The 26,322-nt window shown below is 41.4% G+C and overlaps 1 protein-coding gene and 1 long non-coding RNA gene across 3 annotated transcripts in view; one reads left to right on the top strand and one right to left on the bottom strand.

The window, feature by feature from the left end:
- Positions 1 to 2,354, bottom strand: part of LOC138148627 (uncharacterized) — a 15,591-nt gene extending 13,237 nt beyond the window's left edge. The window contains exon 1 of the long non-coding RNA XR_011165106.1: positions 2,083 to 2,354. This is a non-coding gene — a long non-coding RNA (uncharacterized lncRNA). The remainder of the gene's footprint in view (positions 1 to 2,082) is intronic.
- An 820-nt stretch (positions 2,355 to 3,174) lies between these two features.
- Positions 3,175 to 26,322, top strand: part of FAM53A (family with sequence similarity 53 member A) — a 114,046-nt gene continuing 90,898 nt past the window's right edge. Inside the window, exon 1 of one of the 2 annotated variants that reach the window (XM_069071377.1) lies at positions 3,175 to 3,318. The gene's annotated coding sequence lies outside the window, so the exon portion shown is untranslated. The remainder of the gene's footprint in view (positions 3,319 to 26,322) is intronic. The other variant, XM_069071368.1, reaches the window with a different exon arrangement.

Genomic DNA, 26,322 nt, shown 5'->3' on the forward strand with positions numbered 1-26,322 from the left:
CACACACACACACACACACACACACACACACACACACACACACACACACACACACACGAACAAACCCTACTTTAGGAGCTGACAATCCAATGCTTTTTTTTCCCCTCTCCTGGCATGCCCAACTCTTCCTTCTGCATCAGTTCACATCCTATAGTTTCTTGGAGAAATGGCTCAGGTGTCACTTCCATGAGAGAGAAGGCTCTCCCCTGACTCTGCCAGCCCTTACCAATTTCTCTCAAGTGTTTGTAGTTCATACCATCCATCCACTCTGGCAGCCACAGGTCCACAAGACCCTGAGTGATCCTCAATCCTTTGCCCCGTTAGATTCATTCCTTCTTTTTGTCAGTGGCACCACCATTTCTCCAGCCCCTTGGTGCCATGACACTGAGGGAGACAGAGTTCTGAAAAGACACTGTCCTCTGCTCTAATGGAGCTCAGAGTTTGAGAGGGAGACATGGCATGTGTAACTATCACATGAAATAATCAGACACAGGTAACTGATCTTCTTTGCTCAAAACTCTTCAATAGCTACTGAATGGCAAGTAAACTCTTTAACCTGGCATGACCCTTGAACAGGTCACTTTTCTTTTAGATTTGGTTTCCTCATCTGTAAAATGAGGATAATATAACTCATCTCCCAGCGTTGTTGTGGGCATCAAATTACATAAAGCAGATAAATCCCATGGCAAACTTTAAAATGTCATATAAATATTAGCTTTTATTATTATTCAAGGTCCATCCTAATACTACCCTTCCTTTTCTGCCTTATTTCATAGTATTCTATGCACTTTTCCTGCTTGTGCTTGTAAGATCCCTTCCCCCACCCCCTTCTTTGGAGTCACCTCCAAGGCCAGCCCCTCCAGGACTTCTGTCCTGATATCTGTTAGGGCTTCACTCTTCCCTTATCAGACCTCATACATCACTTTTCTCACACCTCTCAAATGAATTGCCAAGTCAATATTTTATTAAGCATGTATCTGATAGGAGGCACTGGGCTAAGTGCTGCTGGGCCCCCAAACACAGCAATGAAAACAGCCTCTGGCCTCAAGGAGCTCACTCTACTAGGGGAGACCCCAGATAAGCCAGTGCAAACCTCTGGGGGAAGTGCCAGCAAGTGGGTGATGAGGAGAGGGCCTCCAGTGGGTGCTGGCAGTGGGGCTGAGCCTTGAGTGGATTCCAGAATGTGGAAGTGATGAAGGACAGCCTGCCAGGCCTTCAGAGCAACATAGAAAAGAGATGTCACAGAAGGTAAGGGAAACAAGTAAGCTAGCTGGGGTAGAACAAAGCGATTTGAAGCCAGATTGTGGAGGGCTTTAAATGCCACTTTACCTTGGAGGAGGGGTGGGATTGGGTCCTCCTCCTGAAGGGGACCTGTGATTTCACAGGTTTAGATTTCATTGATGTAGGGAACTGTCAGTGAATGAGTCCCTCCACTAACACTGCAACTTTTAGTCTTAGGGAGATTCTTGGGTGCTCCTAGAAAAGCAGGGCACCCCCCACCAAAACACACATTGGTTCTCTAGCCACTCTCCCACTGCTGCCTTTATTAGATGCAATATTACATCAGCTCATTAACAATCACCAACTTTAGGTCACATTCCCAATACACCTAACTTGCACCGAGCAGGCACTTAATACAAATTCAAAAAGCACCTACTAAGTGGGGGTATTATAATACTAAATGCGGGAGGTACTAAGCCAAAAGTAGAACCCCTTCCTCCCCACAAAGAAACGCTTCCTGCCTTAAGCATCCTTGCCTCCAGTCTCCAGAACATGTTCGTGGGATTGTATGGTATGCCGCTCAAGACCGGGCTCCTGCCCTCGGGGAGCTCACAATTGGGGATGGGGGGGGCTCGATCTAATTCTGTGAAAGTTTATTAAGCGCCTACTGTGTGCCCGGGAATGGGCTAAAAAAACCTCTGAGGCACTGCCTGCCCTCAAGGTGCTTACAATCTAATCTAAGGTCAGCAACCGGGGATAAGCTTTAAGGAAACACGTGGGTCCGCTCCCCCAACCCACCCCCACACGCATGCGTGGGTCACGGAAGACGACTGGAGGCTACTAAGACCCTAGACTTCTCACCTCGAATTCGGTGGGGGGGAAACGCCACGTTGTACTGGCCACGCGGTGGCTGAAAGGTCCCTCCCCAGGCCGGGTCCAGCCCTCCCAACGGTCACTCCGGTCCTTCCCACCTAGCGGCCAGCCACACTCATGTGCCCCCAAGGGGGTGAGAAGGGGTGTTGGGTGTAGGTGTGTGTGTCCCGCGTGGGAGGCGGCGGGGTGGGGAAATGAGGTAGGGGGTCACGTGCCGTAGGAGGAACGCAAGCCCGTCCGGCACGCGCCCGGGAGGCCCCGCCCCTAGAGCGCCCTTCCCTCCTCCCATTCCTTCCCCCTCCTTCCCCTGAAACAGGAGGGTGCGTTCCAAATTGGGGCGTGCCCGCTCGCTCTTCTCAGGAAGGGACTGAGGGGGCGGGGAGAAGTCGGGCGCGTGCGTATCCTGGCTCTGGGAGGCCGTTGTCGGATGACGCCACTAAGGGGCGGGTCGAGCAGTTCCAGAGAGAAAGAGAAAGAGGTCGGCCTTGAGTAGGAAGCTGGCACTGGGGGAGGAGGAAGGGGCGGGGCTGAGGGCGGGCACGAGGGGGAGGGGGAGGAGACGTGCGCACGCGCTCAAGACCGCACGGTTGGAAAGGCTCGTCGCCGGCACGTTGCCCAGTGGGCGGGGGAGGGGCGTGACGTAGAAAGGTGACGGGGGCGGAGCTTCTAGGCCCCGCCCCTTTCCCCGATGGCCTTAGTGCGGGGAGCGGAGACGGGAGTGGCGGGGGGTGGAGGAGGAGGAGGAGGAGGAAGAGGAGGGCAGAAGGAGGAGAAGGAAGAAGGGCATCAGGGCCCCGGCCGGGTCCCGACGGGCTGATGGCAGCGGCGGAGGGCGAGGGGGGGCGGCCAATGAGGGCGGCCGGAGGGGGCGGGGCGTCGCCGTCTATTTTGTCCCGCGGCCGCTGAGGGGGAAGCGTCGTCGTTCATATGCAGGAGGGCTGGCGGCCAGCGCGGCTTCAGCTCCGGGCCTGGGCTGCGGCGGCGGGATCCTCGGCGGCGGAGGCGAGCGTGGGCCGCCCGCAGCCCCGCATCCTGCGCAGTACCCGCCGCTTCCAGGCCCCCCGACGGCCACGGCCGCCCCCGGCTCCCCTCAGCCCGCGGCGGCTGCCCCTGCCCCCGGGGCGCACCTCCCCTGCTCTGCCTCCACGGGGCGCGAGCCCGGCTCCAGCGCCTAGGACCCGGCTTCCGCTGCTCCCGCCGCCAGCGGCCGTGCCCGAGCCACAGGTATCCGCTGCGGAGCGCCCCGCATCCGCCGTCCCGCGAGCCGCGCGTGGCAGCCGCTCCCGGTCCCGAGCGCCGGGAGGGCTCGGTTTCCATTTAAAACAAATTAAGTTTCATTTCTTGGTGCACTTTTTCTCCCCTTTCTCTCCCCACCTCTCTCTTTAGCCCCCTCCCCCGCTCTCGTGTCCGTCCCTGCTCGGCTTGGTTTCTCTCTCGACTTGCTAAGCCTTACTTGGGGGCTGGTGCAGCAGGAGGTCGGGGGTGCGGGAGGTGGCGAGGAGATGCCGACCCCTCGCTTCTCAGATGGAGAAACTGAGGCTCTCCCAGAGGGGCTGCCCTTCCACGCTGCTCCGGCAGAGTCCAGGGAAGTGGGTGGGGGGTGTTGGCTTTAAGGCAAAAGGAAAGCTTGTGCAGAGGAGACGGGGGCTGGTGGCTGCCGGGAGCCTTGCAGCCTTGAGGCGGCAGGAGCCTCCCCGAGCGGGGCATGCCCGGCTCCTGGGCTGGATGGGCAGCAGCGATCCGTCCGCGCCTCGCTCCTCTGCCCTGCACCTCCACTGACACCGTCTGAAAATGATCATAATAGGTTTCTTTGAATTAGTTTAAGACAGTTGTGGGAATTTTGTGGGTTGTTTTTTTTGCAAGACTTTATTTTGGGCTCTTTTTGGCAGCTCTTTCAGGAAAGAGGGCAAAGTGGTTGAACAACTCGAAACCTTTTACTAATCATTGATAAGCAGCCTCATGGAAAGAAACGTCTGGACCTTTCACTATTTGGCCTTGAAAGAAGAAAAAAAAATTTTTTTTAACCATTCCAAGGAGAAAATGTGATCAGACTTGATCAATGCTTTTTTTGCATGTAATAGGTGCTTAATAAAAGTATTAAAATTAATGTGGTTTTTTTTTTTTTATCATTAACCTGATAAACATTTTAGCCACTTTAACTTCTAGGAAGAAAGAAGAAATTTTGATTTGAGTGTTTTGGCTAAAACTGAGGTAATGAGCAGATCTGCCCAGTCCTAATGGAAGGTGGTTCAAAATAGATCTTTGTAGTAGTAATAACGGTACTTAAGGGTGACAACAGAGATGGAACTAGTATTCTGAATGAGTCAGAGTAGATCAGAGATTAGGGATTTTTAATGTGCACATGAAGACATAGGCCTCTGGATGAGTTGAACCAGCTGCTTGAATCTCTTTTCCGGTTCACTACACCTACTTTAAAGTTAGCCACTAAGAGTTGTTAATTCCAGTCATTGCTGTTACATTGCTTTAAGTATACATGGGTGGAAATTTTGTTTGAAGGGGTTTTAAATCATCAGGTAACAGTGAATTGAATAGGTAATGCAATATTTTTCTATAATAAGACCCTTTGCTTTAAATAGTTCTGAAGTGAACAGATAGTTGGAAGTTTGCCCCTTTGGTAGGCAGGGAAGATCAGGTTAAATTCTAAGAACTTATTTACTTTATAGAAAGAAAATAATTTGAGTCCTTGCATTGGATTTCACTTTCTTTTCTATCACCTCTGACTTGTTTAATTAAATTATTGAAATCTAAGGATAATAGGTGGTTTAGTAAGCTTACCATTTAACTTTAAAGCATAATGTAGATACATAATTTCAGGCTTAAAATAGGGTACCTCTTTGTGTTCTTAGAGCTCAATTCACAATGATTTAAAGTACTCTATAGAAACATGGACTTATGCTTGACTTGCCTTGATGTTCAGTGGGTTGACTGTATTTAAAACTCTTACTTTGGCCTTTTTTCTGAATGTACTTCAGGTATGATGATCTATGCTAATAGAATTAACATTTACTCCAGTTCTTCAGTTTACATGTTAAAGTAGTGTTAATTGAGATGTGTTATATAAAGAAAGCAGTTCATTCAGGGCCTAACCAAAGTACTTGAAGAAATTTACAAATTGAAGTATTTCAGAGTAAAGGTGAAGGAGTGTGGTCCCGACTTGCATTTTGCCCAGAACTTCATATGTAAATCTATGTTTTAGCAGTTGTTTATCTAAAAGTTGGGGTACTTAATATGGGAGTATTAGAAAATAATTCATTCTTTTGGGAGATTAATATACCTTATTTCATATCTTTTTCATAGGAATTCCCTTGGAGTCTGGCAGCCATTGTTTTTCCCCAAGCATTCCTTTGTGCTAACTGCAATAACTGTGGCAGATCTGCCACCTCCTGTGGTTTGATAGATTATTCCCTTTATAAACACGTGTACTTAAAACTTTCCTCTCCTGATCTTTGTTCCTGCAATAAATTTTATGATGCTCCTTTGAAAGCTGACATTAATTTTTTTAAAAATTGCTCTCTCTTTCAGTGGCATTTAAAATAATTTACGAGATGATTTCTGTTTCTCCCATTTTTGGAGGGTGTGCTGGGACCCTTTTCTGTTTTTTATGGTTAGGCTCTTATGTACATCTGTCTTAATCTAAGTTTCATGTTTTTTGGTATAGCCTTTAGGTGCTAAATTTTCACTTACACATTCATACAGGATTTGCCAAATTACACCTCAAAAGGCAAATGAGAAATAATTTAGACAGATCGTCTTGGCTCTTTATTTCCTGCAATAATGCAATTTCCTTACATGCACACTTTTTACAAGAATTTTTTTTAATTGTCACATTTTATAGAAATTTTTAAAAGTGTTTTTAATGTCTAGTGTATGATATTCAAAAGGTAACAGGAAGTTTCAGGTAACAGAAATAAGTATTCTCTGATTTGATTTCTTGAAGGGATAAATGTAAGAATATTCTTGGTGCCCCTTTTAAAATATACTGTTATTTCCTTCCATAAGATGTTGATCTCCCATGCTTTGGTTTTGTTTTTTTCATATAACCTCTGAGAAACTGGATGAAATTAGCTTCTTATTTTTTTAATGGTTTTATGGAAACTGAACTAAAGACTAGATGTCCTTGGGAAGTAAATGGTAGCTAGTTTTTAAAAAAAAAACTAAACTGAGTAAAACAGTTTCCTTACTGTCTATTCCAAGGTGCTCTTCCCTAAAGATTTTAAGGGAAATGACTTTATATGAAGAAGGAAAAAGTGGGAGAAATCAGAAGCCAGGTAAGAGTATAATTTTATGATCCTGGTTAACACTTTAACCAAGTTCAGTGACAAGAGGAAAGGTTTTCAGAGGATCAAGTACTTACTACCTGCCAAGCATTTAGCTGAAGCTTTTGACATGGCCTGTAGCCAAACACAATACCTCTCTTAGGAGGGGAAGAAATTATAAGAGGGAATTCTGACTGTGCAAAAGTTAAAAGTACAGGTATTGCTGTTTCTCTGATTATATTGGTAGATTTGTCAGAAACTTGATATTATTAGAGTTGAATCTTTTTGTCATGATTTCTGGTTTATCAATCAAGTTCCTGTTTGTCACACTTACCTACAAAGGTAAAAATGCTATTCAGAAAGTCTTATGGAGCATTTTTTCTCTTTTCCTGTTTGCCATGTGCATTTTTCTCATTTCTTGCAAACTGTTTTCCTCCCTAGTCTGTATTTGTACCTGTTGGATCTGTTTCATGGACTTTTTGAAACCCAGATTTCAGTTCTAGAACACTACAGATTATTGGGAAAGGCCAGTGTTGTATAGGGCAGCTAGATGGCGCAGTGGACAGAGCACAGGGCCTGACCTGAAGTTAGGAAAACCTGAGTTCAAATTTGGCCTCAGACACTTAATAGCTACATGACCCTAGGCAAAGTCACTTAACCTTGTTTGCCTCAGTTTCCTCATCCGTAATATGAGCTGGAGAAGGAAATGGCAAAAGTATCTTTGCCAAGAAAGCCCCAAATGGGGTCTTGAAAAATCAGACAGTGTTAACAGTGTTAAAAACAGAACAGTGTTAAAAATATATTTGTTTTAAGATTTAGCTGTCTTTCATACTTTCTCAACACTAGTGCCAGTTTTATCTGAGTCTTTTTTCTATAATCATTGGTATAAGCACACAAGCATACCATAGTAAAAATAAATGTGGGGGCGGCCAGGTAGCACAGCGAATAAGAGCACCAGCCCCAGAGTCAGGATGACCTGGGGATCAATTCGGGCTCAGACACTTAGCACCCACCCAGAAGCACCTGGCTGTGTAACCTTGAGCAAGTTACTTAACCCCAATTGCTTTAAAAAAAAAAGAAAAAAAAATAAATGTGAGGTTTTTGAAATAGAACATGTATTGAAACTGACCATGGGGTGAAAGGCTCCATATATCAGAATTATTAGCATATTCTAGGATGTTAGAGTTAAGGGCTCTAAATTAATTTTAAATATTAAGGAAACTAGCATTTTCTGAAAGCTTTCATTTTTCTATTTGTAATATTATTTCCCTGAAACTTTTACCAGTTAACAGTTAGATTGTCATTAAATTTGAACATTTGTGGCATTAAGTAAATAGTGCCAGTTGAGCCGCCAGGAATTTGGGTGTACTGACTGGATCACTGGCTTGTGGAGGACCTATGTTCAGTCAGGTCTCTGCTGCTTATTGGGTAACATTGGGCAAGTTACCTTAAGCTACTTCTTGGCTCCCCATTTTCTTGATCTATAAAATATAAGAGATCAGATGATTTCTTTAGTTTACTTCCAATTCTTAAAAACCTATAACAGAACAGAATTTTAAAGATTCAGAGCTAGAAGGATGTCAGAAGTCTAGTCTATTTTTTTTTCTTATTTAAAGGCCATGGCATTTTTTCTAACAAAGCTGATTATATTTAAATTTAAAGATTTTATTCAAGTGCCTTTTGGGAAAAATTATAAGAAAATGTTTAGGGAATTTTGTGATTTTTGAATTCATTAGACAGTTCCCAAATCAATACCCATCTGACTGAATTTAGAGCAAAAATTTTGAACTTTTTAATAGGGTAGAATTTAGAGTGTGTTCGTTTTCCCTTTAAGCCATACTATTTTCCTTTTTTTTTTTCTTTTTGGAGGGGGGAAGGCAGGGCAATTGGGGTTAAGTGACTTGCCTAAGGTCATACAGCTAGTAAGTGTTAAGTGTCTGAGGCCAGATCTCAACTCTGGTCCTGATTCCAGGGCCACTGAACCACCTAGGCACTCCGGCCATACTGTTTTCAGTTTGATTTAACATTAAGCATCTGCAGTGTACAAAGCATTTTGTTGGTGTTGGCAATACAAAGATGAAAGTGTCTGCCCTCAGGTTACTTAAAAACACACATATATCTGTCTCTCCCTCCCTCTCTCTCCCAAGAGGGAGAGTACTCTTAGCAGGTATACCATCATCAGAAGTATTGGAGGCTCCCTCTGGGCTGTGCCTAGGACACAGCTAGGGGTTCACAGCAGGGGCAAGTCAGGGGGAGAGGGAACCCAAGATGGAATAGTGTAGACTGAGTGAGTCTGGATCACTTTGACAGACAATGCTTGTTGAATGGCAATAGGGATAGGATCTATGATGCAGTTGGTATAGGGAACTTTTAGGAGGGGAAGCCCCTTTTAGTAATGCAACTTTTCAATTTGGTGTCTGAGAGGTGCTGGAGTGACTTGCCCAGAGTCACACAGCATGTGTCTGAGGCAGGACTGAGCCTAGGTCTTGAGGCCAGCTTACTATTCAACCTGCCTGGAAACAAAAGTGATATGAAATACAATTGGAAAGTGTTCCGAATTTATTTTATTGTTACAAATTGCTATAAAATGGTGATGACTTTATATTTAGTCAGTTTTGGACTATTCTGCAGAGTGCCAAAGTGGATCTAAGGTGGGGATCCAAAAGAAATAGTACATGGTCTGTATTCTCTGTTATCATCCATCTTTGACCTCCTTGGGGTATAATCCCAGTTGTGGGATCACAAAATCACAGGGTATAACACTTTAGTATTTTCTCTAAAATGATTTTCCAGAATGGTTGGACTAATTCATAGCTTCACCAACAGCGTCTTAGTGTGTCTGGCTTCTGTAGCACCTTCAGCCTGGAAATGGAAAGCCTTTCATCATGGGTCCACTTTAAGTGTGACCTGAAGCCTGGGCATTTTAATTTGCATTTTTCTTATTGATTTGTTACTTTCACTTTTAAAAACTACTCATATCCTTTGCCATTCTTGGGGAATGGTTATTAGTTTTATGTATTTTTCAATTCCCCTTAACTCTTGTATATCAGACTTTTATCACAGATGTTTGATCCAAAGATGTTTTTTTCCTCTACTCAAGAGCTTATCTTATTCTGATTGCTACTTGTAGTTGAATTTGTTGAAAAACCTTTGACTTTTTATATAATCAAAATTGTTTATTTTGTTGTGTGACCACTGCTATTCCATGTTTGGTTATGATTTCTTCCTCTAAATATAGTTGTGAAAGATAGCCTTTTTTTTTTAAAGAGGCCTTTTATGTTTAAATTGCTCACCCACTGTGATAAATAGTTTAAGATTCTTGTCTGAAGCTGCTTTTTGCCTGACTGTTTTCTATTTTTTGGGCAGTTCTTTTCTAAATTGAAGTTCTTTCCTCAATAGCTTGTGTTCTGGGGTTTACTGACTACTGGGCTACTGTGTCTGACTACTTTGAGTTTATCCTTTGTCTTTTCTAATCTGCTCAAAATTTTTTTTACCTAGTACTAGATAGTTTTGATAACCACTTTGTATGGTATGAAGTTTGGCAATGCTAGACTCTGCATATGTTATGCATTCAAAGGGCATTTTTTGTGGGGAGCCAAAAAACAGGAAGCAGAGCGGGTGCCCATGAGAAGGGAGGAAGCAAGCGTTTCTCAAGTGGCTACTGTGTGCCACACGCTGTGCCTAGTGCTCTACAAAGAGCCTGCTTTTTGAGCCTCACGGCAGCCTGGCAGGTGAGTGCTATTATTATCCCCATTTTATAGATGAGGAGACTCAGACAGAAGTTCAATGACTTTCCCAGGAGCAGAGATCTTAGAAGTGTAGAGTCAGGATTTAAACTCAGATATTCCTTAATCTAGGGCTGGCAGTTTATCTGCTGTGCCTCCTACCGTGTTTCCCCGATAAGAAGACACTGTCTTATTAATTTTTTGGACAGAAAAACACCAGAGGGCTTATTTTCAGGGGAGGGCTTATTTTAATGAACATTGACAGCAATTTTAATAAACAGGTAAATGTGAACAAAAAAATGTACTTTTATTCAATAAGCAAATCACTGGGGAAGAACAGGATGACGCGCTCACTGCTGCAGCTCTGATTGGATGCAGCTCGGAGCGCGGCGTGTGTGCGTGCGTTTTGGGGGGGGAGGGGGGGACGGTGCATACAGAGGGTACCGTAATGTAGCGTGTAGCGCAGGAGATCACCTTCACTACAGTAGCAATCTCAATAGGGCTTATTTTCGGGGGAGGGCTTATTTTAGAGGAATCTTACACAGTAAGGGGAGGGCTTATTTTCGGGATAGGTCTTATTATCAGGGAAACACGGTAGCTGCCTCTGACTGACTCTGATGGCGGAGTGGCTGAACAAAGTATGTAATATTATAACTAATGTGAGGATTTCAGGGAATCTTGGGAAGACTTTTATGGACTTAGTGGAGAAGAAAGCAGAGAACAATATAAAACATCTATAATGTAAATGAATTGTCATTTATTAAAAGTGTGTACTATGTGCTAGAGGCTAGGGCTAGAAAGACAAAAAAATAGAACAATCCCTACTCTGAAGGAGCCATCGATCTATGTTAGTGAGGTTTATTTTAATTATTTTGCTCTTTTTCCTATTATTCTAGATCTTTATTTCATTGACCAGACAATGTCACTTAATACCTGTGACACTTGTATAGGTATCCTTGGACAGAAAGAGATACAATAAAAAGTTCTGAAGTTTGCTAACAGCCTGGTAATGGTGACTTATTTGGGTGTCTTAAGAAGTGGATCATAAGAGAGATATCTAGCAGCAATCAGTAAATGGTTTCCACATTTTTCCAGATCCATGCTTTCAGGGAAATCAATAGAATGAATTCCTACTATGTCAAAGGTTATTATTTATTAGCTTTGTGAAGGTGAGAAGGCATGGCCTCAAGTAACTTCTAGTCTAGTTGAAAACTTAAATAACAGCAGCTTAACTACATTAGAAATATTAGCACATTACATTCAGCTACCTGCTGTCAGTTGAGGTTTGGCCCGTCTACTTTAAACAAACAACTGCCATAGTAGATAGAGGATGGCAGCACAACCTTCTCCTCATTCTGTAATCTTAGGGGTGGATTTGTGACTTAAACTTAATGAGGTCAGGTTTCAAATTCTATTCCAGAAAGTAAGTTAGTGAGTTATTGAGAGCTTGGTCCAATATCCTAACTGGTTAATTTTAGTTTTTAAATTTTTCAGTTTTATTTTGTTTTCAGGTTCATATTTTCTTTCCCTCTTCAACCCCACCCTCTGCCCTCATTGAGAAAGCAAGAAAAATAAAATGCATTGCAAACTTGTATAGTTGGATAAAGCCCTTTCTCCCATTGACCAAGTTTAAGTTTGTCTCCGGAATTTATCACCTTATCGGGAGGTGGGTGCCTTGTTTCAACATTAATCCTCCGGAATTGTGTTGATCAGAGTTCTTAAATCTTTCACAAGTTGTTTGTCTTTACAGCATTGTTATTGTATAAATTGCTGTGGTTCTGCTCACTTCACTCTGCATCAATTCATACGAGTCTTCCCAGGTTGTTCAGAAACTGTTCCCTTGATCATTTCTTGCAGTACAGTGATATCTCATCACATACATATACCCTAACTTGTTCAGCCCTTCCCTAGTTCATGGCCACTCCTTAGTTTCCATGTCTTTGCCACCACAAAAAGAGCTCCTTTAAATATTTTTGTACTTATGTTTATTTTATCTTTTTTTGTGTGTGTGATATTACTGGATCAAAGGATATGCCTAGTTTCATAGCTCTTTGGACATAGTTCTAAATTCTTTTCTAGAATAGTTTGTCTAGTTCACACTTCTACCAGCAGTGCATTAATGTACCTGTTTGGCCACAGTCCTTCCAGCAGCAGTCATTTTCTGGGGTTTTTTTTTGGGTCAACTTTGCCAATCTGGTGGGTATGAGGTAGAACCTCAGAGTTGTTTTAATTTGTATTTCTCTAATTATTAGTGATTCAAAGAATTTATATATGGCTTTGAGAGCTTTTGATTTCTTCCCCTGAAAATTGCCTCTTCATATTCTTTGACCATTTATTAATTGAGGAATTGGCCTGTTATTTTAATACGCTTTCTTTTCTGTATAATGATACCTTGTTAAAACTTATTAATATATGGAGTTTGAGAAGACTGCTTTTTAAGGCAAGACTCATGGTAGTTTAAAATCAGTTAAAAGGTTCAGATGTTAAACTTAGTATTTCATCCAGTATTGGTTTGAGTGCTAGATTCAGAGTCAGGGTCAAATCTGGTCTCTCACACTTATCACTCAGAGCCACAATTTTTTCATCTATAAAATGGGGATAAGAGGCCCTGCCTTACAGGGGTGTTGTGAGTATCAAGTGAGGTTACAGCAAATAATAAAGCTTAGATCACTATGTAAATGTGAACTGCTGTTTTTATCGTTCTGCTCCCACCAAAGGTTGGATTGTAGAGAAAAAAATGGACAGCCTACTTCTATCAATTTGTGTTCTTAAACTTTTTAATGAATTTTTCAAAAGTTAAAGAAAGGCCAATTAAAATATGAATTGTGATGATACTTTCATATTTTTATCCACTGAGCTTTTTTTTTTCCATTAAAAAAATGGCCTTGGCCCTTTTGAGGGGAAAAAACCTGTTGTAACATTAATCTGTCTATGTAAGTCCTTTAAAATGTCATATGAGGAAGGCAGGAAAGAGATAGAATGGTACTGTATTGCAGCAGTCCTATTCAGCAACATATTAAGTGTCTACCCTGTACATAATATTGTTAGACCTGGTAGTCACTGTGTAAAGTGTGGAGAGGCCAGACATGAGGCCAGCTAATCTTGACAAACAGCCACATGGAAATTGTTAGAAAACAGAGTACTGGGGAAGATACAGAGTTGAGAGGAAGTCCCTGCCTTTATGGAATTTACTTGTTTGCTGGTAATAACATTATTGTCTTCAATTAAAATGTTGACAATACATATATTCAGTATTTTTATTTAGCTTGTCAATATTAATTGTTTAGTCTACAGGTAGAATAAGTTGCTCAGCTTTAAAGTAGTAGACTGTACTCATCTACTTCACTTATTATATATTGTGGGTGTATTACCTGGGTATTTACCCAGTTTCTTTAACAGCTGCCTAATGTTCATTTGTTTCATGGAAGGCTTGAAAGTGAAGTGGGTAGCAATAGCTTGATAATAGGAAAGAGTGGAAAGGAACCAGGAGCCAGTTTCTACTTTTTTTTTTTTTTTAAAGCAATTGGGGTTAAGTAACTTGCTCAAGGTTACACGGCCAGTTATTTCTGGGTGTGGTGCTGAGTATCTGAGCCCGGATTTGATCCAGGTCATCCCGACACTGGAGCCGGTGCTCTTACTCACTGAGCCACCTGGCTACCCCCAGTTTCCACTTTTCTTCTTGGATAATTAAATAAGTATTTTCCTTTCTCTTTGGGTAAATAGTAATAGAATTTGAAAACTGGAAGGGGAAGTCAGGTTCTTGCACAAGAATCTGCACATTGAGTTTCTGGCTCCCAAATTGTGGTGTCTTAGGGAGTCTGCAGGCTGGTCCTTGGTCAGGTCAGGGGTACCAGAGTCATGGGGTGCAGGTGCCTATTTGTAAAGCTGCTTTATTCATTCCCCTTCAAAGGTAGACCATTCATTTGGGGAAGACAGCGTGCTCGTGCAAATAGAGCAAGAAACTTTAAAGGTAGTTCACCAAATATTATATGTGACTGTTTCTATTTTGTGGAGAGTGTGTAAAGTCATCAGAACATAGATTTTTCATTTGGCAAGGACCTTAAAGGGCACCTAGTCCATCTCCATTATTTTATAGATCCGAAAGGCCCAGAAAGACCCAGTTAATGGTCACACAGGTAAGAAAGCCAGGAGCTCCTGTCCCTCCACTAGTGTTCTTGCTAGTGCATCAGAGAGAAGGAGAGGTGCTTATGTAGCAGTTTGCCATCTTGTCAGGGGAAGGTTTAAAAACACTTTTTAGATCCAGCTCTTATATTTAAACTTAAACCCTCCCTGTTTTGAAGTACAGCATACTGTGGGGTCAGAGACATTTTAGGAATGAATGTCTGAAGTTATGAAATGGTGTAGTTGTGTTGAACAAATTTTTTTAAGGGGCTAAAATACAAACTTTATTTAAGATACCATCTTTGCCCTTAGGGAGCATACTGTCTACTGAAGCATTTTCTGCTAGATTTTTCTAAGTTAGACATTTTCTAATGCATTTTAAATTTCTCTGTTTATGAAAGCTGGATTTATGTACAACCCTTCAGTTAATTGTATAAAATGAGTCAAATGTGTAATTCAGAGTAATTGATTTAAATTCTTGATAAATCTTCCTTTTGAACCTTCTTTCCTTCCAAATGCTCATCTTCAGCCAGTACTTAATGACTTACTATCCTTTACTCTTCTCTATGTGTCCATTTTACTACTTCCTTCTCTTGGAATGACTTGCCTTTTTTCTCATCCTGACTCTTCTCTCCCCCTCTTCATCTCTATTCCATCTTTCAGGGCTTAGCTTGAATGCTATACAGTTTTATACTTTTACCAGTGTGTGCTTCTTTGATTCTTCCTTTGATTCCTACCTCTCCCTGTAGGAAGTGATTTCCCTTATCTCACCTTGTAAAGGATTTATATAATTTGTAGGAGACAGCTTTCCTAGTGGAGAGCCTTGCCTTGGGATCAGGAGGAGTCTGGGTTCACAGTGGAAAGGGTGGTGTGGCTAAGATCATAGATTCCCACTTGGAGTGTCCCATTGTGTGATCTTACCAAAGTCACTTAATCTGTGAATGCCCCAGGCAACTTAAAAAGGGAAGAATTACACAGCATTTTCTAATTTTCATTGGGAGAAGGAGTTTCCTTTTCAGAAATTGAAGTCGGAAGTCCAGATTGTCCCTTCTCCCTCCTTCCCTATCCCCCCAATTGATTTTTAATGTGTATACATCAGCTATGTATACCTAGTGTATATACATCAGCTATATATAAGTAGTGTAGTATAGGGCCAGCCTGGAAGCAGCCCAGGTGATGATCTGGGTTCAAGTTCTGACTTGACATGTACTGGCTATGTGATATCAAAGTAACGTATGAACACAAAAGGGGAAAGGGGGTAACTGATACATGTAGATTTAGGCAGTGTATTGTTCCACTATTGCTCCTGAGGTGTTGGTAGATATGGGGCAGGAGGGCCCATGTTGGGGGAACTTTTTGTGGAGGATTTAAAGGAGGGTGTGTAAGCAAATTATTTTTTTGGTCTTTTTGGAGGATAGAAGGCAAGGCAATTGGGGTTAGGTGACTTGCCCAAGGTCACACATCTAGTAAGTGTTAAGTATCTGAGGTCAAATTTGAACTTAGGTCCTCCTGACTCCAGAGCTGGTACTCTATTTACTGTGCCACCAAACTGCCCAGTGGAAGCAATTCTTACAAATATTGAGAAGTGGGACCTGCATGGTAGAAGGAGGACCTAAATCTGAGGTACTGAGCTGTCCAAGTGCCAGTATCCTGACCCCCTTCTGCCCCTAGTTACATGCCCCTTTTCCACCTTCCTCTCCCTATTCTTCCCCTTTCCTTTATTTTTATTCTTATATTTATATTCCCCTATTCTTTCCCTTGCCTTTAATGTTGTCTTCACCCATTAGAATGTAAGCTCCTTGAGGGTAGGAATTGTCTTGGTTTGGTTTTTTTGGTTGTTATATTTGTGTTGCCAGCTCCTAGCATAGTATCTAGAACATAGTAAGTCCTTAAATCTATGTCCTTTAAGTTAGATATTGTATATTACTTATCTTTTGTCTGCCCCAATACCTAATATAGTGTGTTGCATATGAGTTATTTTCATAAATATGTCAGTGGGCTGTTATAGAAAGAGAAGTTTTTATTTCTCTTCTTGTAGGTTTCATTTAATTGAATAATTCAAATTTAAGTGGATTTTAAAATGGAGACTACTTAAGGTTTTTCCTGAAGTATTTGTTTCCAAGATTTGGTCTATGATTACAGCCCACTTTAGAAGGAGGAGGGGAAAAGCAGCTGGGGTGGTTCAGTAAATAGAATGCTGGACTTGGAGTCAGGAAGACCAGGGTTGAGAGTTCACATTCTGCTTTGGACTAGTGGTACAATCCTTGGCAAAGAGAGAACTTCTCTCAGCCTCAGTTTACTTATCTGTAAGTACCTCCTTCCTGGGGTTGTCATGAGGATCCAGGGAGATTACATAGCACTAGAGCTCTAGAAATTAATTCTTAGGCATGATTATTTTTATAGAGAGTAGGAAAAAGCTAAGGACTAGATCAGTAGGAGGGGGGTCAACAAAGTTTAGTACTAGAAGAACTTCATTTTAACTGTCTCTGAATGGCTTCTTGGCTTTCTAATGATAAGGTTCCCAAGGGCAGAAGCTGTTGTTCATGTTCAAGTGGACAAAAATTTACAGGTCTATATTGGATCTATTGCAAAATGAAAGAACATAGCAGTGTTTGACTAGAGTGGTGTTAGTAGTAGTTAAGAGTTGACATATAAGGCCAGGGTCACTGATGACCTCCTTATTATTAAATCCATGTGGCATTCAACACTGGACTACTTCCCCTTCTGCTTACCTTCTCTTCTGCATACCTGCTTTCATGACACTCCTCTCTGTTTCCCCTGTGATTTACTGTCCTCCCACTTCTAATGTAAAGCTGCTCTGCTAAGGTTTCTGTCCTGGGGTGTTTTTGTTTTTTTTTTCCAAATGCATTCTCCCATTTCTACTCTTTTGACTTCAATTATCACCTCCAAGTAGATGACTTCCATATATATATATGTGTGTGTGAGTGTGTGTCTATACCCATATTGATCCTATCTCCGATTTCTATTAATGAGACTTGGTCTTGAAACCTGGTTGCTGTTGCATCCTCCATGTTGCAGGTTGCCAGGCCATGGCATCTCAGTTGTAGCATCACAGATTTAGAACTGGAGAGTATTCGTAGGGGCCATCTAGTTTTGCCCCCTCCCCCCCCTTTTTTTTTTGCCTTTTTTGGGGGGAAGTTGGGATTAGGTGATTTGCCCAAGGTCACATGGCTAGTAAGTGTTAAGTGTCTGAGGTCGCATTTGAACTCAGGTCCTCCTGACTCCAGGTGTAGTGCTCTATTCATTGCACCATCTAGCTTCCAACCCCCCTCCCTCCCCTTCTCCTTCTGATGAAGAAATTGTGAAGTGACATATGCAGGCTGTGAACCAGGGAAGCAGTGTCAGCTGGAGTTTGACCCGTGGTCCCCTGAGTCTCACCCTCCTGTTCTTTCGACTGCACCATGTTCTAGAACCTCTTATATTTGTCCGCTCTTCTCCATTCCCATTGCTGCTACTCTTAAATTAGACCCATACTTGTGGGGGGGAGAGATTATAAGCATTTATTAAGCACTTACTAGGTACCAGGCATTGTGCTAAGCCCTTTACAAATATCTCATTTGATCCTCACAACTACCACCTCTGGGAAGTAGGTGCTGTTATTATGCCCACTTTACAGTTGAAGAAACTGAGGCAGACAGGTTAAATGACTCGCTCAGGGCCACACAGTAATAAGTGTCTAAGAAGGCCATATTTGAACTTGGGTCTTTACACCTTCAGGTTTAGGGTTCTGTCCACTGGCCCACTAGCTACCCGAATTAGCACTCCTATGGCTGGTGAAGTACCTTTTTCATTGGTGTCTCCCTCCATCTCCAGTTCATCTAGAACGTTACTGTCTGATTAATCTTCTCATAGTTTTGATCAAACCACTCCCCACTGTTTAAAAACCAAACCTTGATTGGTCACCTCTTGTCTACTAAATATAATCTAGATTCCTTTCTGTTTCTTGAACCCGTTCTTCCTTCCCTTGTGCCTTTGCTTAGGATGTTTCCTGTATCAGGAGTTCTCTCCCCACATTTCCGCAGTTGTGTTAACTTTTTCAAGGCCAGACTCAATACCAGCCCCTTCGTGAAACTGGATTTTTTTCTTCTCCATACTCTACCCACACACCTACCTACAAACTCTCCTGCTTACATTGTATTCTGCTTTGTATTAATTATTTCTGTACATAGCTTAGGCCTCCATCCTCAAGATATAGAGGAGTGTAGGGGACTTGTTGGCAGTTTTTTGTGTTCCTTATTTTGGGGGGAAGGGACAACTTAGATGTCTGAATTTGATTATGGCTTGGCTCTGTTGCTTTATGAAAGAAAGTGTGTGCGCATAGCTTGTATTTAGAATAAGTCAGTCAGTCACTCAGCTAACAGATTGAATTCTTAGTATCTGTTCAGTGTTGTGCCAGCCTATTCTGTGTTTGCAAAGGACCTGTGACCTTGCCTTCCAGCTTAAGACTTGGTTTTTATAGAATTTTAATAATTTAGAAGCAAGGTTTGTTTTCTTTGAGCCCAATATTAATTTTTCATGTAAATTTCTTAGCTTTTGTAACAAATTATAGATGTTCAGTTTGACTTGGAAGCAAGTTAGGGTTACAAATAGGGACTACCAACTTTGGCATATTATACCTTGTGTCTGTTTAGTGTACTTTGAAGAGATATGATACAGTGGAAACTCCTTTGTACATACATTAATTTGTTATGGGAGTATGTTTGGCTTTTCCTGCCTTGACTGTTGTAAGTAGTTGAAGAAAAACAATTTGAAATTGTATGGATGTGGAAGAGTGGGTTATTAGGAAAAAAGAGGCAAGTACTTGAAGTTGGACTTGAGGGTAAGATCATTAAATGAACTCCCCCTTCCTGAGCTTTGTGATTTCTGTTAGTGGCATCCCCATCCTCCCTGTTAATTGAGCTTTCTAAGCGTACAGTCATCCTTAACTCTTTGCTCACTTTTTTTTTAACCTCCATTCGTTCAACTACTGTCTTTTCTTTTTTCTTAAAGTTTAAGAAAAAGAATAGAAATTTGTTTTTCTCTCCCTCCAACCCTTTACCTCATTGAAAAAAGAAAATTTCTTGTGAAAAAATGGATAATAAAGCAAAACAAATTACTCCACAGACTTAAAAAAAAGTTTCATTTGCACCCTGAGTCCATCACTTCTCTGTAATGGAGAGCACACTTGGGTCCTGTGGAATCATGGATGGTCATTGCATTCATCAGAGTTTTTTATACACTTCACAGTTCTATGCCTTTGGAGTGTTGTTATTATATAAATTGTTCTACTCATTTCATTTTTCATGAATTTATAAGAATTATTCATATTGTTTATTTTTGCAATATTGATATAAATTATTCTTTTGGTTCTGCCTATGTCAATCTTCATCAGTTCATACAAGTCTTTCTCTAGCGTTTAGAAATAATGTATTTTCTTTTTTTACATTTTATTTTAAAATTTAATTTTCAGTTTCAAATTGTCTCCCTTCTCTTCCTCTTCCCCCCATTGAAAAGACAAGAAAAAGAAAATCCATTATAAATATAGTCATGCAAAACAAATTGCTGTATTAGCCATATTTATTCCCTGTGGGGCACCCCCTCCCCGCTCCCCCCATCCTTCCCCTCCCCCCCAGCCCAGAGAAAATAATGAAAAAAGAAAATAGGCTTTGGTCTGCACTCAATCTAGCAATTTTCTCTGGAAGTGGATACCAGAGTTCGTCATGATTCCTTTGGAATTGTGATCGGTCATTGTGTAAATCAGAGTTACTAAGTCTTTAAAGGTGATTATCTTCCTAGTATTGTTGTTATCATATAAATTGTTCTCTTGGTTCTGCTTGCTTCACTTTTCACCAGTTCATATGAATCTTTCCAGGTATTTTGCAACCATCCTCTTCATCATTTCTTACAGCACAATAGTATTCTATACACTCATATATCACAACTTGTTCAGCTGTTCCTTGGTTGATGAGCATGCCTCCAGTTTCCACGTTTTTGCTATTACAAAGATCTGACTAACCCACTTGTGCAAACTTAGGGACCACCGCGATGAGAGGCATGCATAGTGAACAAAGAGTGAATCTCAAAGCCAGGAAGAGCTACAGGTTCAAGTCTTATCTCTGGCACATACTGTTCTGTGACCCCTCAGCAAGTTAGTCAGCCTCTGTGATGATTTAATGCTATAGATATTTACATTCTAAGTTTCAGAGAAGATACCAGCTTGCATTGGTAGAAGGAGTTTCTGTGTCCAGGAATTCCCTTTGCCTGTGAAGTCACAGATGTAGTCTCCCATCCCCACCATTACTCATTTCTAGCCCACCTGGAACAGTAGCCATTCCCTACACTCTATAGTCCATGTCACTCTCTCACTTTACATGGCTGTCTGTCATTGCAAACTCTGATGTTTTCCTCACATGTGAAAAATCTTTGGTTCAAGGATTAGTCCAGGTAGGTGCCTTTTCTTCTATGAGCCTTCCCTGCAGTGGCCAGTGTTTCCTGATGTTCTGAACTATTGATGCTATCTCTGTGCCCCGGTCCCCTTTGCTGTGTGTGCTCTGTCCAATCCCTACTCCTTAAGCGTTGGGACGTTTCATCTTTGTCTTTTGGGTCCTTGGTTCATTTGTAGCAGGAACTTAACAGACGTTGGATTGAATTAATCACAGAAACGATGTGCTCCCTCCGTCTGGCTTTTAAAAATGAAAAGCTAACCAGACAAGAGAAATGCCTGGCTAAGGTCGTCCAGTGATTTTCCAGAGGGCTAGGACTCAACGCAGGTCTCTCCTGGCTCAGTTCTCTCACCACTACGGCTTCTATTTTTTCTGTTCCTCTATTTGTCCTTGCAGGAGAATATTGGTAGAAAATAACTTGGAAACTTTGTAGGACAAATCCAATTCTTAAATCCCTCCTTTTAAAGAGAAGTATGCTAGTTTATCTTACATGCCTGAAGAGCCTTGTATAAATAGGAAAGTTAGCAGTGGGAACAGCTGGGTTTGGAAGAACTAGGAGAAGGAAAGTGAATTTCATTTGCCTCTAATGAAATCTGTTTTCTATGTATTCCAGCACTTTGCTTTTCTCATTCTGAACATGTACCTATCTAAACATACATGCATATGTATATATATATATGTGTGTGTATATATATATATATATATATATATTCTTTTTTTTTGCATGTTTTCCCCTTGTTTCTTTAGCCAGGTCTTAGCAGTTCTTACTTATCTTACTTTTCCCTTCTGAAGGGAAATGGTCACATAACTTGGTGGCCAGAATTCAGAGTGCAGCCTCTCAATTTGATTAGGGATACGTTGTTTTTATTTTTCTAAATACCCCTAAGTTGTTGAGAATATTTTAGTGTTTAAGTGTTTAGTATTTTTCCATTGACATTCTTTGTGTTTTCCTAATTCTGTGTGTACCAAATGAAGCTCATTATCTCTCTTCTGAAATCGTCTTTTTTCTGACTTGATTAGTTCTTTTTGTGGCACCACCATTACTTTGTGCCTCATCATTTGCTATGTTGTTTGTAACTCAGGCTTATCTTTGACCTTTTCCCCCCCTCACTTTTCATCTGTCAGATCATGCATATGAGATTTTCTTTATAGCATCTCTCCCGTGCCTCCTCTCTTTCATTCCCATTGTCTTCATCTTAATATAGGCTTGGACTAGAGGACTTTTTTGATCATGCACCATCCCCTCAGTTAAAAAAAAAAGTTCTGAGCACACAATATGTATCTATTTATAAATTTTATGTATGTACCACTGTACTAATTACATGTTGTAAAACTTACACAAAATAGATATTTTAAAGGATGAGATAAAGATGAAATATTTGAACCTAGAGGCATTGTGGACCCACTGGAATTTGAGTAGGAAAATAATATGGTGAGACCTATGTTTTAGGATAATCACTTTGGCAGTTGCACAGAGAATAGATCGGAGAGGGGAGAGATTTGAGACAGGGAGACCCAGGTGTAGGAGGTGCTGCAGTAGTCAAGGTGAGAGGTGATAGGGGCCTGAACTAGGGAGGTGGTTCCCTAAGTCTAGAGAATGGAACAGATGCAAGTGATATTGTGGTGATAGAGGGAGTGAGGAGTTGGAGATGATACTAGGGCTTTGAACCTGTATCACAGGGAGGATAGTGGTGCCCCCAGCAATGAGAGCAAAGTTTGGAATAGGAGTGGGTTTTTGGGGAAGGAGAATGTATTGAGACTGCTAATGAAGCTTGTCTTCTGTGACACTGCCCCAGCCTAAATCAGAAGGAAGAAGATAAGGTGGCAGGGCCCACCTTGTGAGAGGTACCTGCTGCTTACAGCTGCAAGGTAATTTTAGGGTCAGGAAATGGTTGTTATATGCTGGGGGTTGGGGGAGGGCTGCAGATTTTCTGTCTTGATGACTGATGCCTGTTTCAGAACGGGGAACTTTGGGACTTATACAAGAAGGAGGGACAGAGTGCGGGGGAGGGTTGGAGGAAAAGGGGAAGTGAGGTTGTTGGAGAAAATTCAGGATTGGAGGGAGGGTGAAATGTGTCCCACCTTCCCAAGATTTGATGGCTTGTTCCACACTTCTTGGGGTCAGACCATAACCCCCTTCACTTTGGAGATCGTAGGGTTAGACTATTGCAACAACCTCCTTATGAGATTTAGAGCTGGAAGGGACCATAGAGATAATCTGATTTGGCCCTCCCTCCCCCAGCCCCATTTTGCAGATGAGGAAACTGGCAGCTAATGAGGGGATGAAGTGACTTGCCCAAAGCCACATTGGGTGGGAAGAGAACCAGATCCTTTGACTTCAGCCCCCTTTTTTGTTTCCACCATTTCATGTGAGCCAGGTCAAACCTCAACTTGGTAACTTGATTTTTCTCATGTTATTCACCTCTGTGTACACCACACTTGGACCAAACTGGGGCCTAATCTGCTTCCCAGATGCTCAGTGTACTTTCTTTGCCTTTGCTCACATTGGGCCCTATACACTGCTTCTGCCTCTTCAGTCTTCAGGCCTCATGACTGTCTCTGATGACCCACCTCATGCCAGCTTCCTGATGCCTTCCCTGTCAGCCTGGTCCATAATCACTCCTTCCCATCTAGCACCGAAGTCATTTTGATTTTTTTACATGTCTTTAGTGGTCCTGAGGTAATGTTTTAGAGATAATAGAGGTAACTCTTATCTCCTTATGAGATTGAAAGCTCAGTGAGGTTAGGGACTGGCTAAATTTCAGTGAATTAATGAATGTAGAGCTCTTCAACCTCATGTATATGAGAAGGTGGGTTTGGGGTGGTTTTGATTCTAGGTTTTATGTAAACCAAGGTAACTGTTTTGGTATGAGAGATGACCCTAAGATTTTGTTTATTTCTTTCTTGTTAGCTTGTTTAAGACTTAATACTTCACTCTGTTCAAAAAGTTGCATATAAGATAACTTGAACCTTTTGAAATAGAACAGATATGGGGCAGCTAGGTTCAGTGGATAGAGTTTCTATCTAGTTTCCAGGACTTATTCTGGAGAATAATCTAGTATCCTAAAAGGTCTTAATCTTGATGGGCTTATTAGCAAGTGGAAGTGGTTGGCATTTTTGCTGTTCCCCTGAATACTGTAAAAATGCTGTCTTGTATCTACTGGGAGGGCATGAATTTATATCTCATTCTGTGGGACTTTGTGGAAGTTTTTACTTATTGTTGAATGAAATGAATAGAGTATTAGGTAATAGCAAAACAGAGTCCTTGAAGGTAGAACTTTGGGCGGTAGTGGCCTTAGCTTCTAAGGTTCCAGCTGAACCTCCATTTCCAAATAGCAGTGAATTCTAGAAAGTTAAATTCCTCAAGCAGACTCTTTGCTTCCTTGGAAGAATTAGTATAACTTGTCATCCATTACCGGTTAGTATTGAGAAGTAATGCTGAAACACTGAGACTTGGTGTGCCATTACTGTCTTCCCAGTATGATGGCTGCTGCTCATGTATTTGTACTTTATCGGAAGGAGGACCTACTTTTCTTGAAGATGCTCAGGTACTCTGAAATCTTGCTGTGCCTTTGAAACTCTCAGGTGTTTCATATTGTGCTCTTTACCTAGAAAACCAAAAAGTGGAAGGGCTTTGTATTTTCCATAGAATTTCCATGTTTGAATTACCTGTCACTAAGTCTGAGAAATTGGAGGGGATTTTTCTGAAACAGTCTGGAGAAAGTTGGCATGTTTTTGTTTTATTAGGTTTTACTGTGTGTGTGTGTGTGTGTGTGTGTGTGTGTGTGTGTGTGTGATTGTATTTGTTAGCAGGTTATCACTTTTTATCAGATAATAATTTAATTTCTGAGGTTGATAAATATTTAAGGGTGGCACAGTGGATGGAGCTGTGCCTGGCATCAGGAAGCCCTGAGTTCAAATCCAGCCTCAGACACTTACTAGCTGTGTGACCCTGGGCATATCACTTAACCCTGTTTATTTCAGTCATTATTAAAATGAGGTAGAGAAGGAAATGCAAACCCCTCCAGCGTCTTTGCTAAGAAAACCCCAAATAGGGCCACAGAGTCAGACACAGCTGAGATGACGGAACAACAGCAGCGGAACAATAGCAGCGCAGTGCTTGACACATAGTATGCCCTATCTAAAATGTTAGTTACTATTATTATGTGGCGATAATTTAATTTCTGAAGTTGATAAAAATTTGTTGATCTTAGGTAGTGAGGTAGCAGGGTAGAGAGTACCCCAATCTTGGAGTCAAGACCTGAGTTCAGATTTGGCCTCAGATGCTTTGTAGCTTGATCCTTGGCAAGTGCCTGGCATGTAGTAGGTGCTTAATAAATGCTGATTCCTTTCTCTCCTCCATTTGCACCCCCCATGAATGTAACTTATCCTCTGTTTCTTTATTTACCCTGATTGGAATAAGGTATTAAGAAACTCTATATGATGTACGTAAGTTTCAGTGAGGAAAGGGGTAGACTCTTACTTTAGAGATCATAGGATCACATATTTAGAAATAGGCTTGGCCTTATAGGTCATCTAATCTGTCTCTATCCCCATCTTACAGAAAAGGAAACTGAGGTCCAGAGGAGAAGTAACTTAATAGTAGTAACACACATACTAAATGGCAGATTGAACCCAGTTTTGTAGTCCATAGTAGGTGAGTAGGTATTTGATAAATAATTTAAATGAATAAATCACCTGAATTTGTAAATGAAGATTAGATTTCTGCCCTTCCTCTCAACAAAAGGCTTTTATGCCATGTGGAGGCTTTCATTTTTTCCATGTTCCAGGAGTGAGAGAAATTTCCAGGGCCCAATCAGGGCTATCCCAGGAAAGGCCTTACTTGTATGTAATAAATAGTGTATTGGGTAGTAAGGTGTCTGTCACTCCCTTCTCCCAATCTTATAGGTCTGGAAACAGAAGGTCATTTAGATGCTCTGCCTGGGGTCATGCCCCTACCTAACAAGAGTGGGTTCCAGGATGTGAACCTGCTTCTTATACTTGTTCAAACTGTACCTTCTTGCCAGGTCAAACACCTGCTTATTGACCACTTACTTTGTGTAAGGCAATGACTTGTGGGGTGGAATGAGGAAAGGGCTCCTTTTAAAGCACTGCTTTCCCTGAGCTGCATAGATTTTGAGTGCCAGTGATGGGTGTATCTGTGAGAACTGCATGTACCTTGGGATCCTTTTTGAATGAGAAAGGAAAGTAAACAGTTGTGTCAGTATCTTTGGTTGTGTTGTTTTGTTATTTATCTTTTAGCTCTGTAAATTCATGTTTTATATAGTCATTCAGTAAACTAGCTTTGTTTTTCTTAGCCTTTTTTTAAGTTTACAAACTTTTATTTCCCCTTTAATTTTTTTTACATATATAGTCATTACTCTCAGTTGAAAGGGAATAGCTAAGTTGGATGTGAAAAATTGCTAGTAGCAATATAAAATACAAACTTTTTTTGTACATTGACATTTAAAGAAGTTTTTAAATCACAGTAGGAATAGTGGGTCCTATTATAACACATTATATAGAATAGTTGGTTTTTGTGAATGAGGACACAGTCAAATGAATTAAAAGTCAAAAGTAATGGCCTTATTGAATTGGAGTTTGTTGGCTAAATGCCTTCTCTATGGGATGTCCCTTCCTCCTTCCCCCCCATTTCAGGTG

Source organism: Petaurus breviceps, unplaced genomic scaffold (assembly GCF_028583685.1).
Source record: "Petaurus breviceps papuanus isolate PSGF00001 unplaced genomic scaffold, PetGlider_PUasm1.0 140, whole genome shotgun sequence".
In the NCBI taxonomy this organism is placed as follows: domain Eukaryota; kingdom Metazoa; phylum Chordata; class Mammalia; order Diprotodontia; family Petauridae; genus Petaurus; species Petaurus breviceps.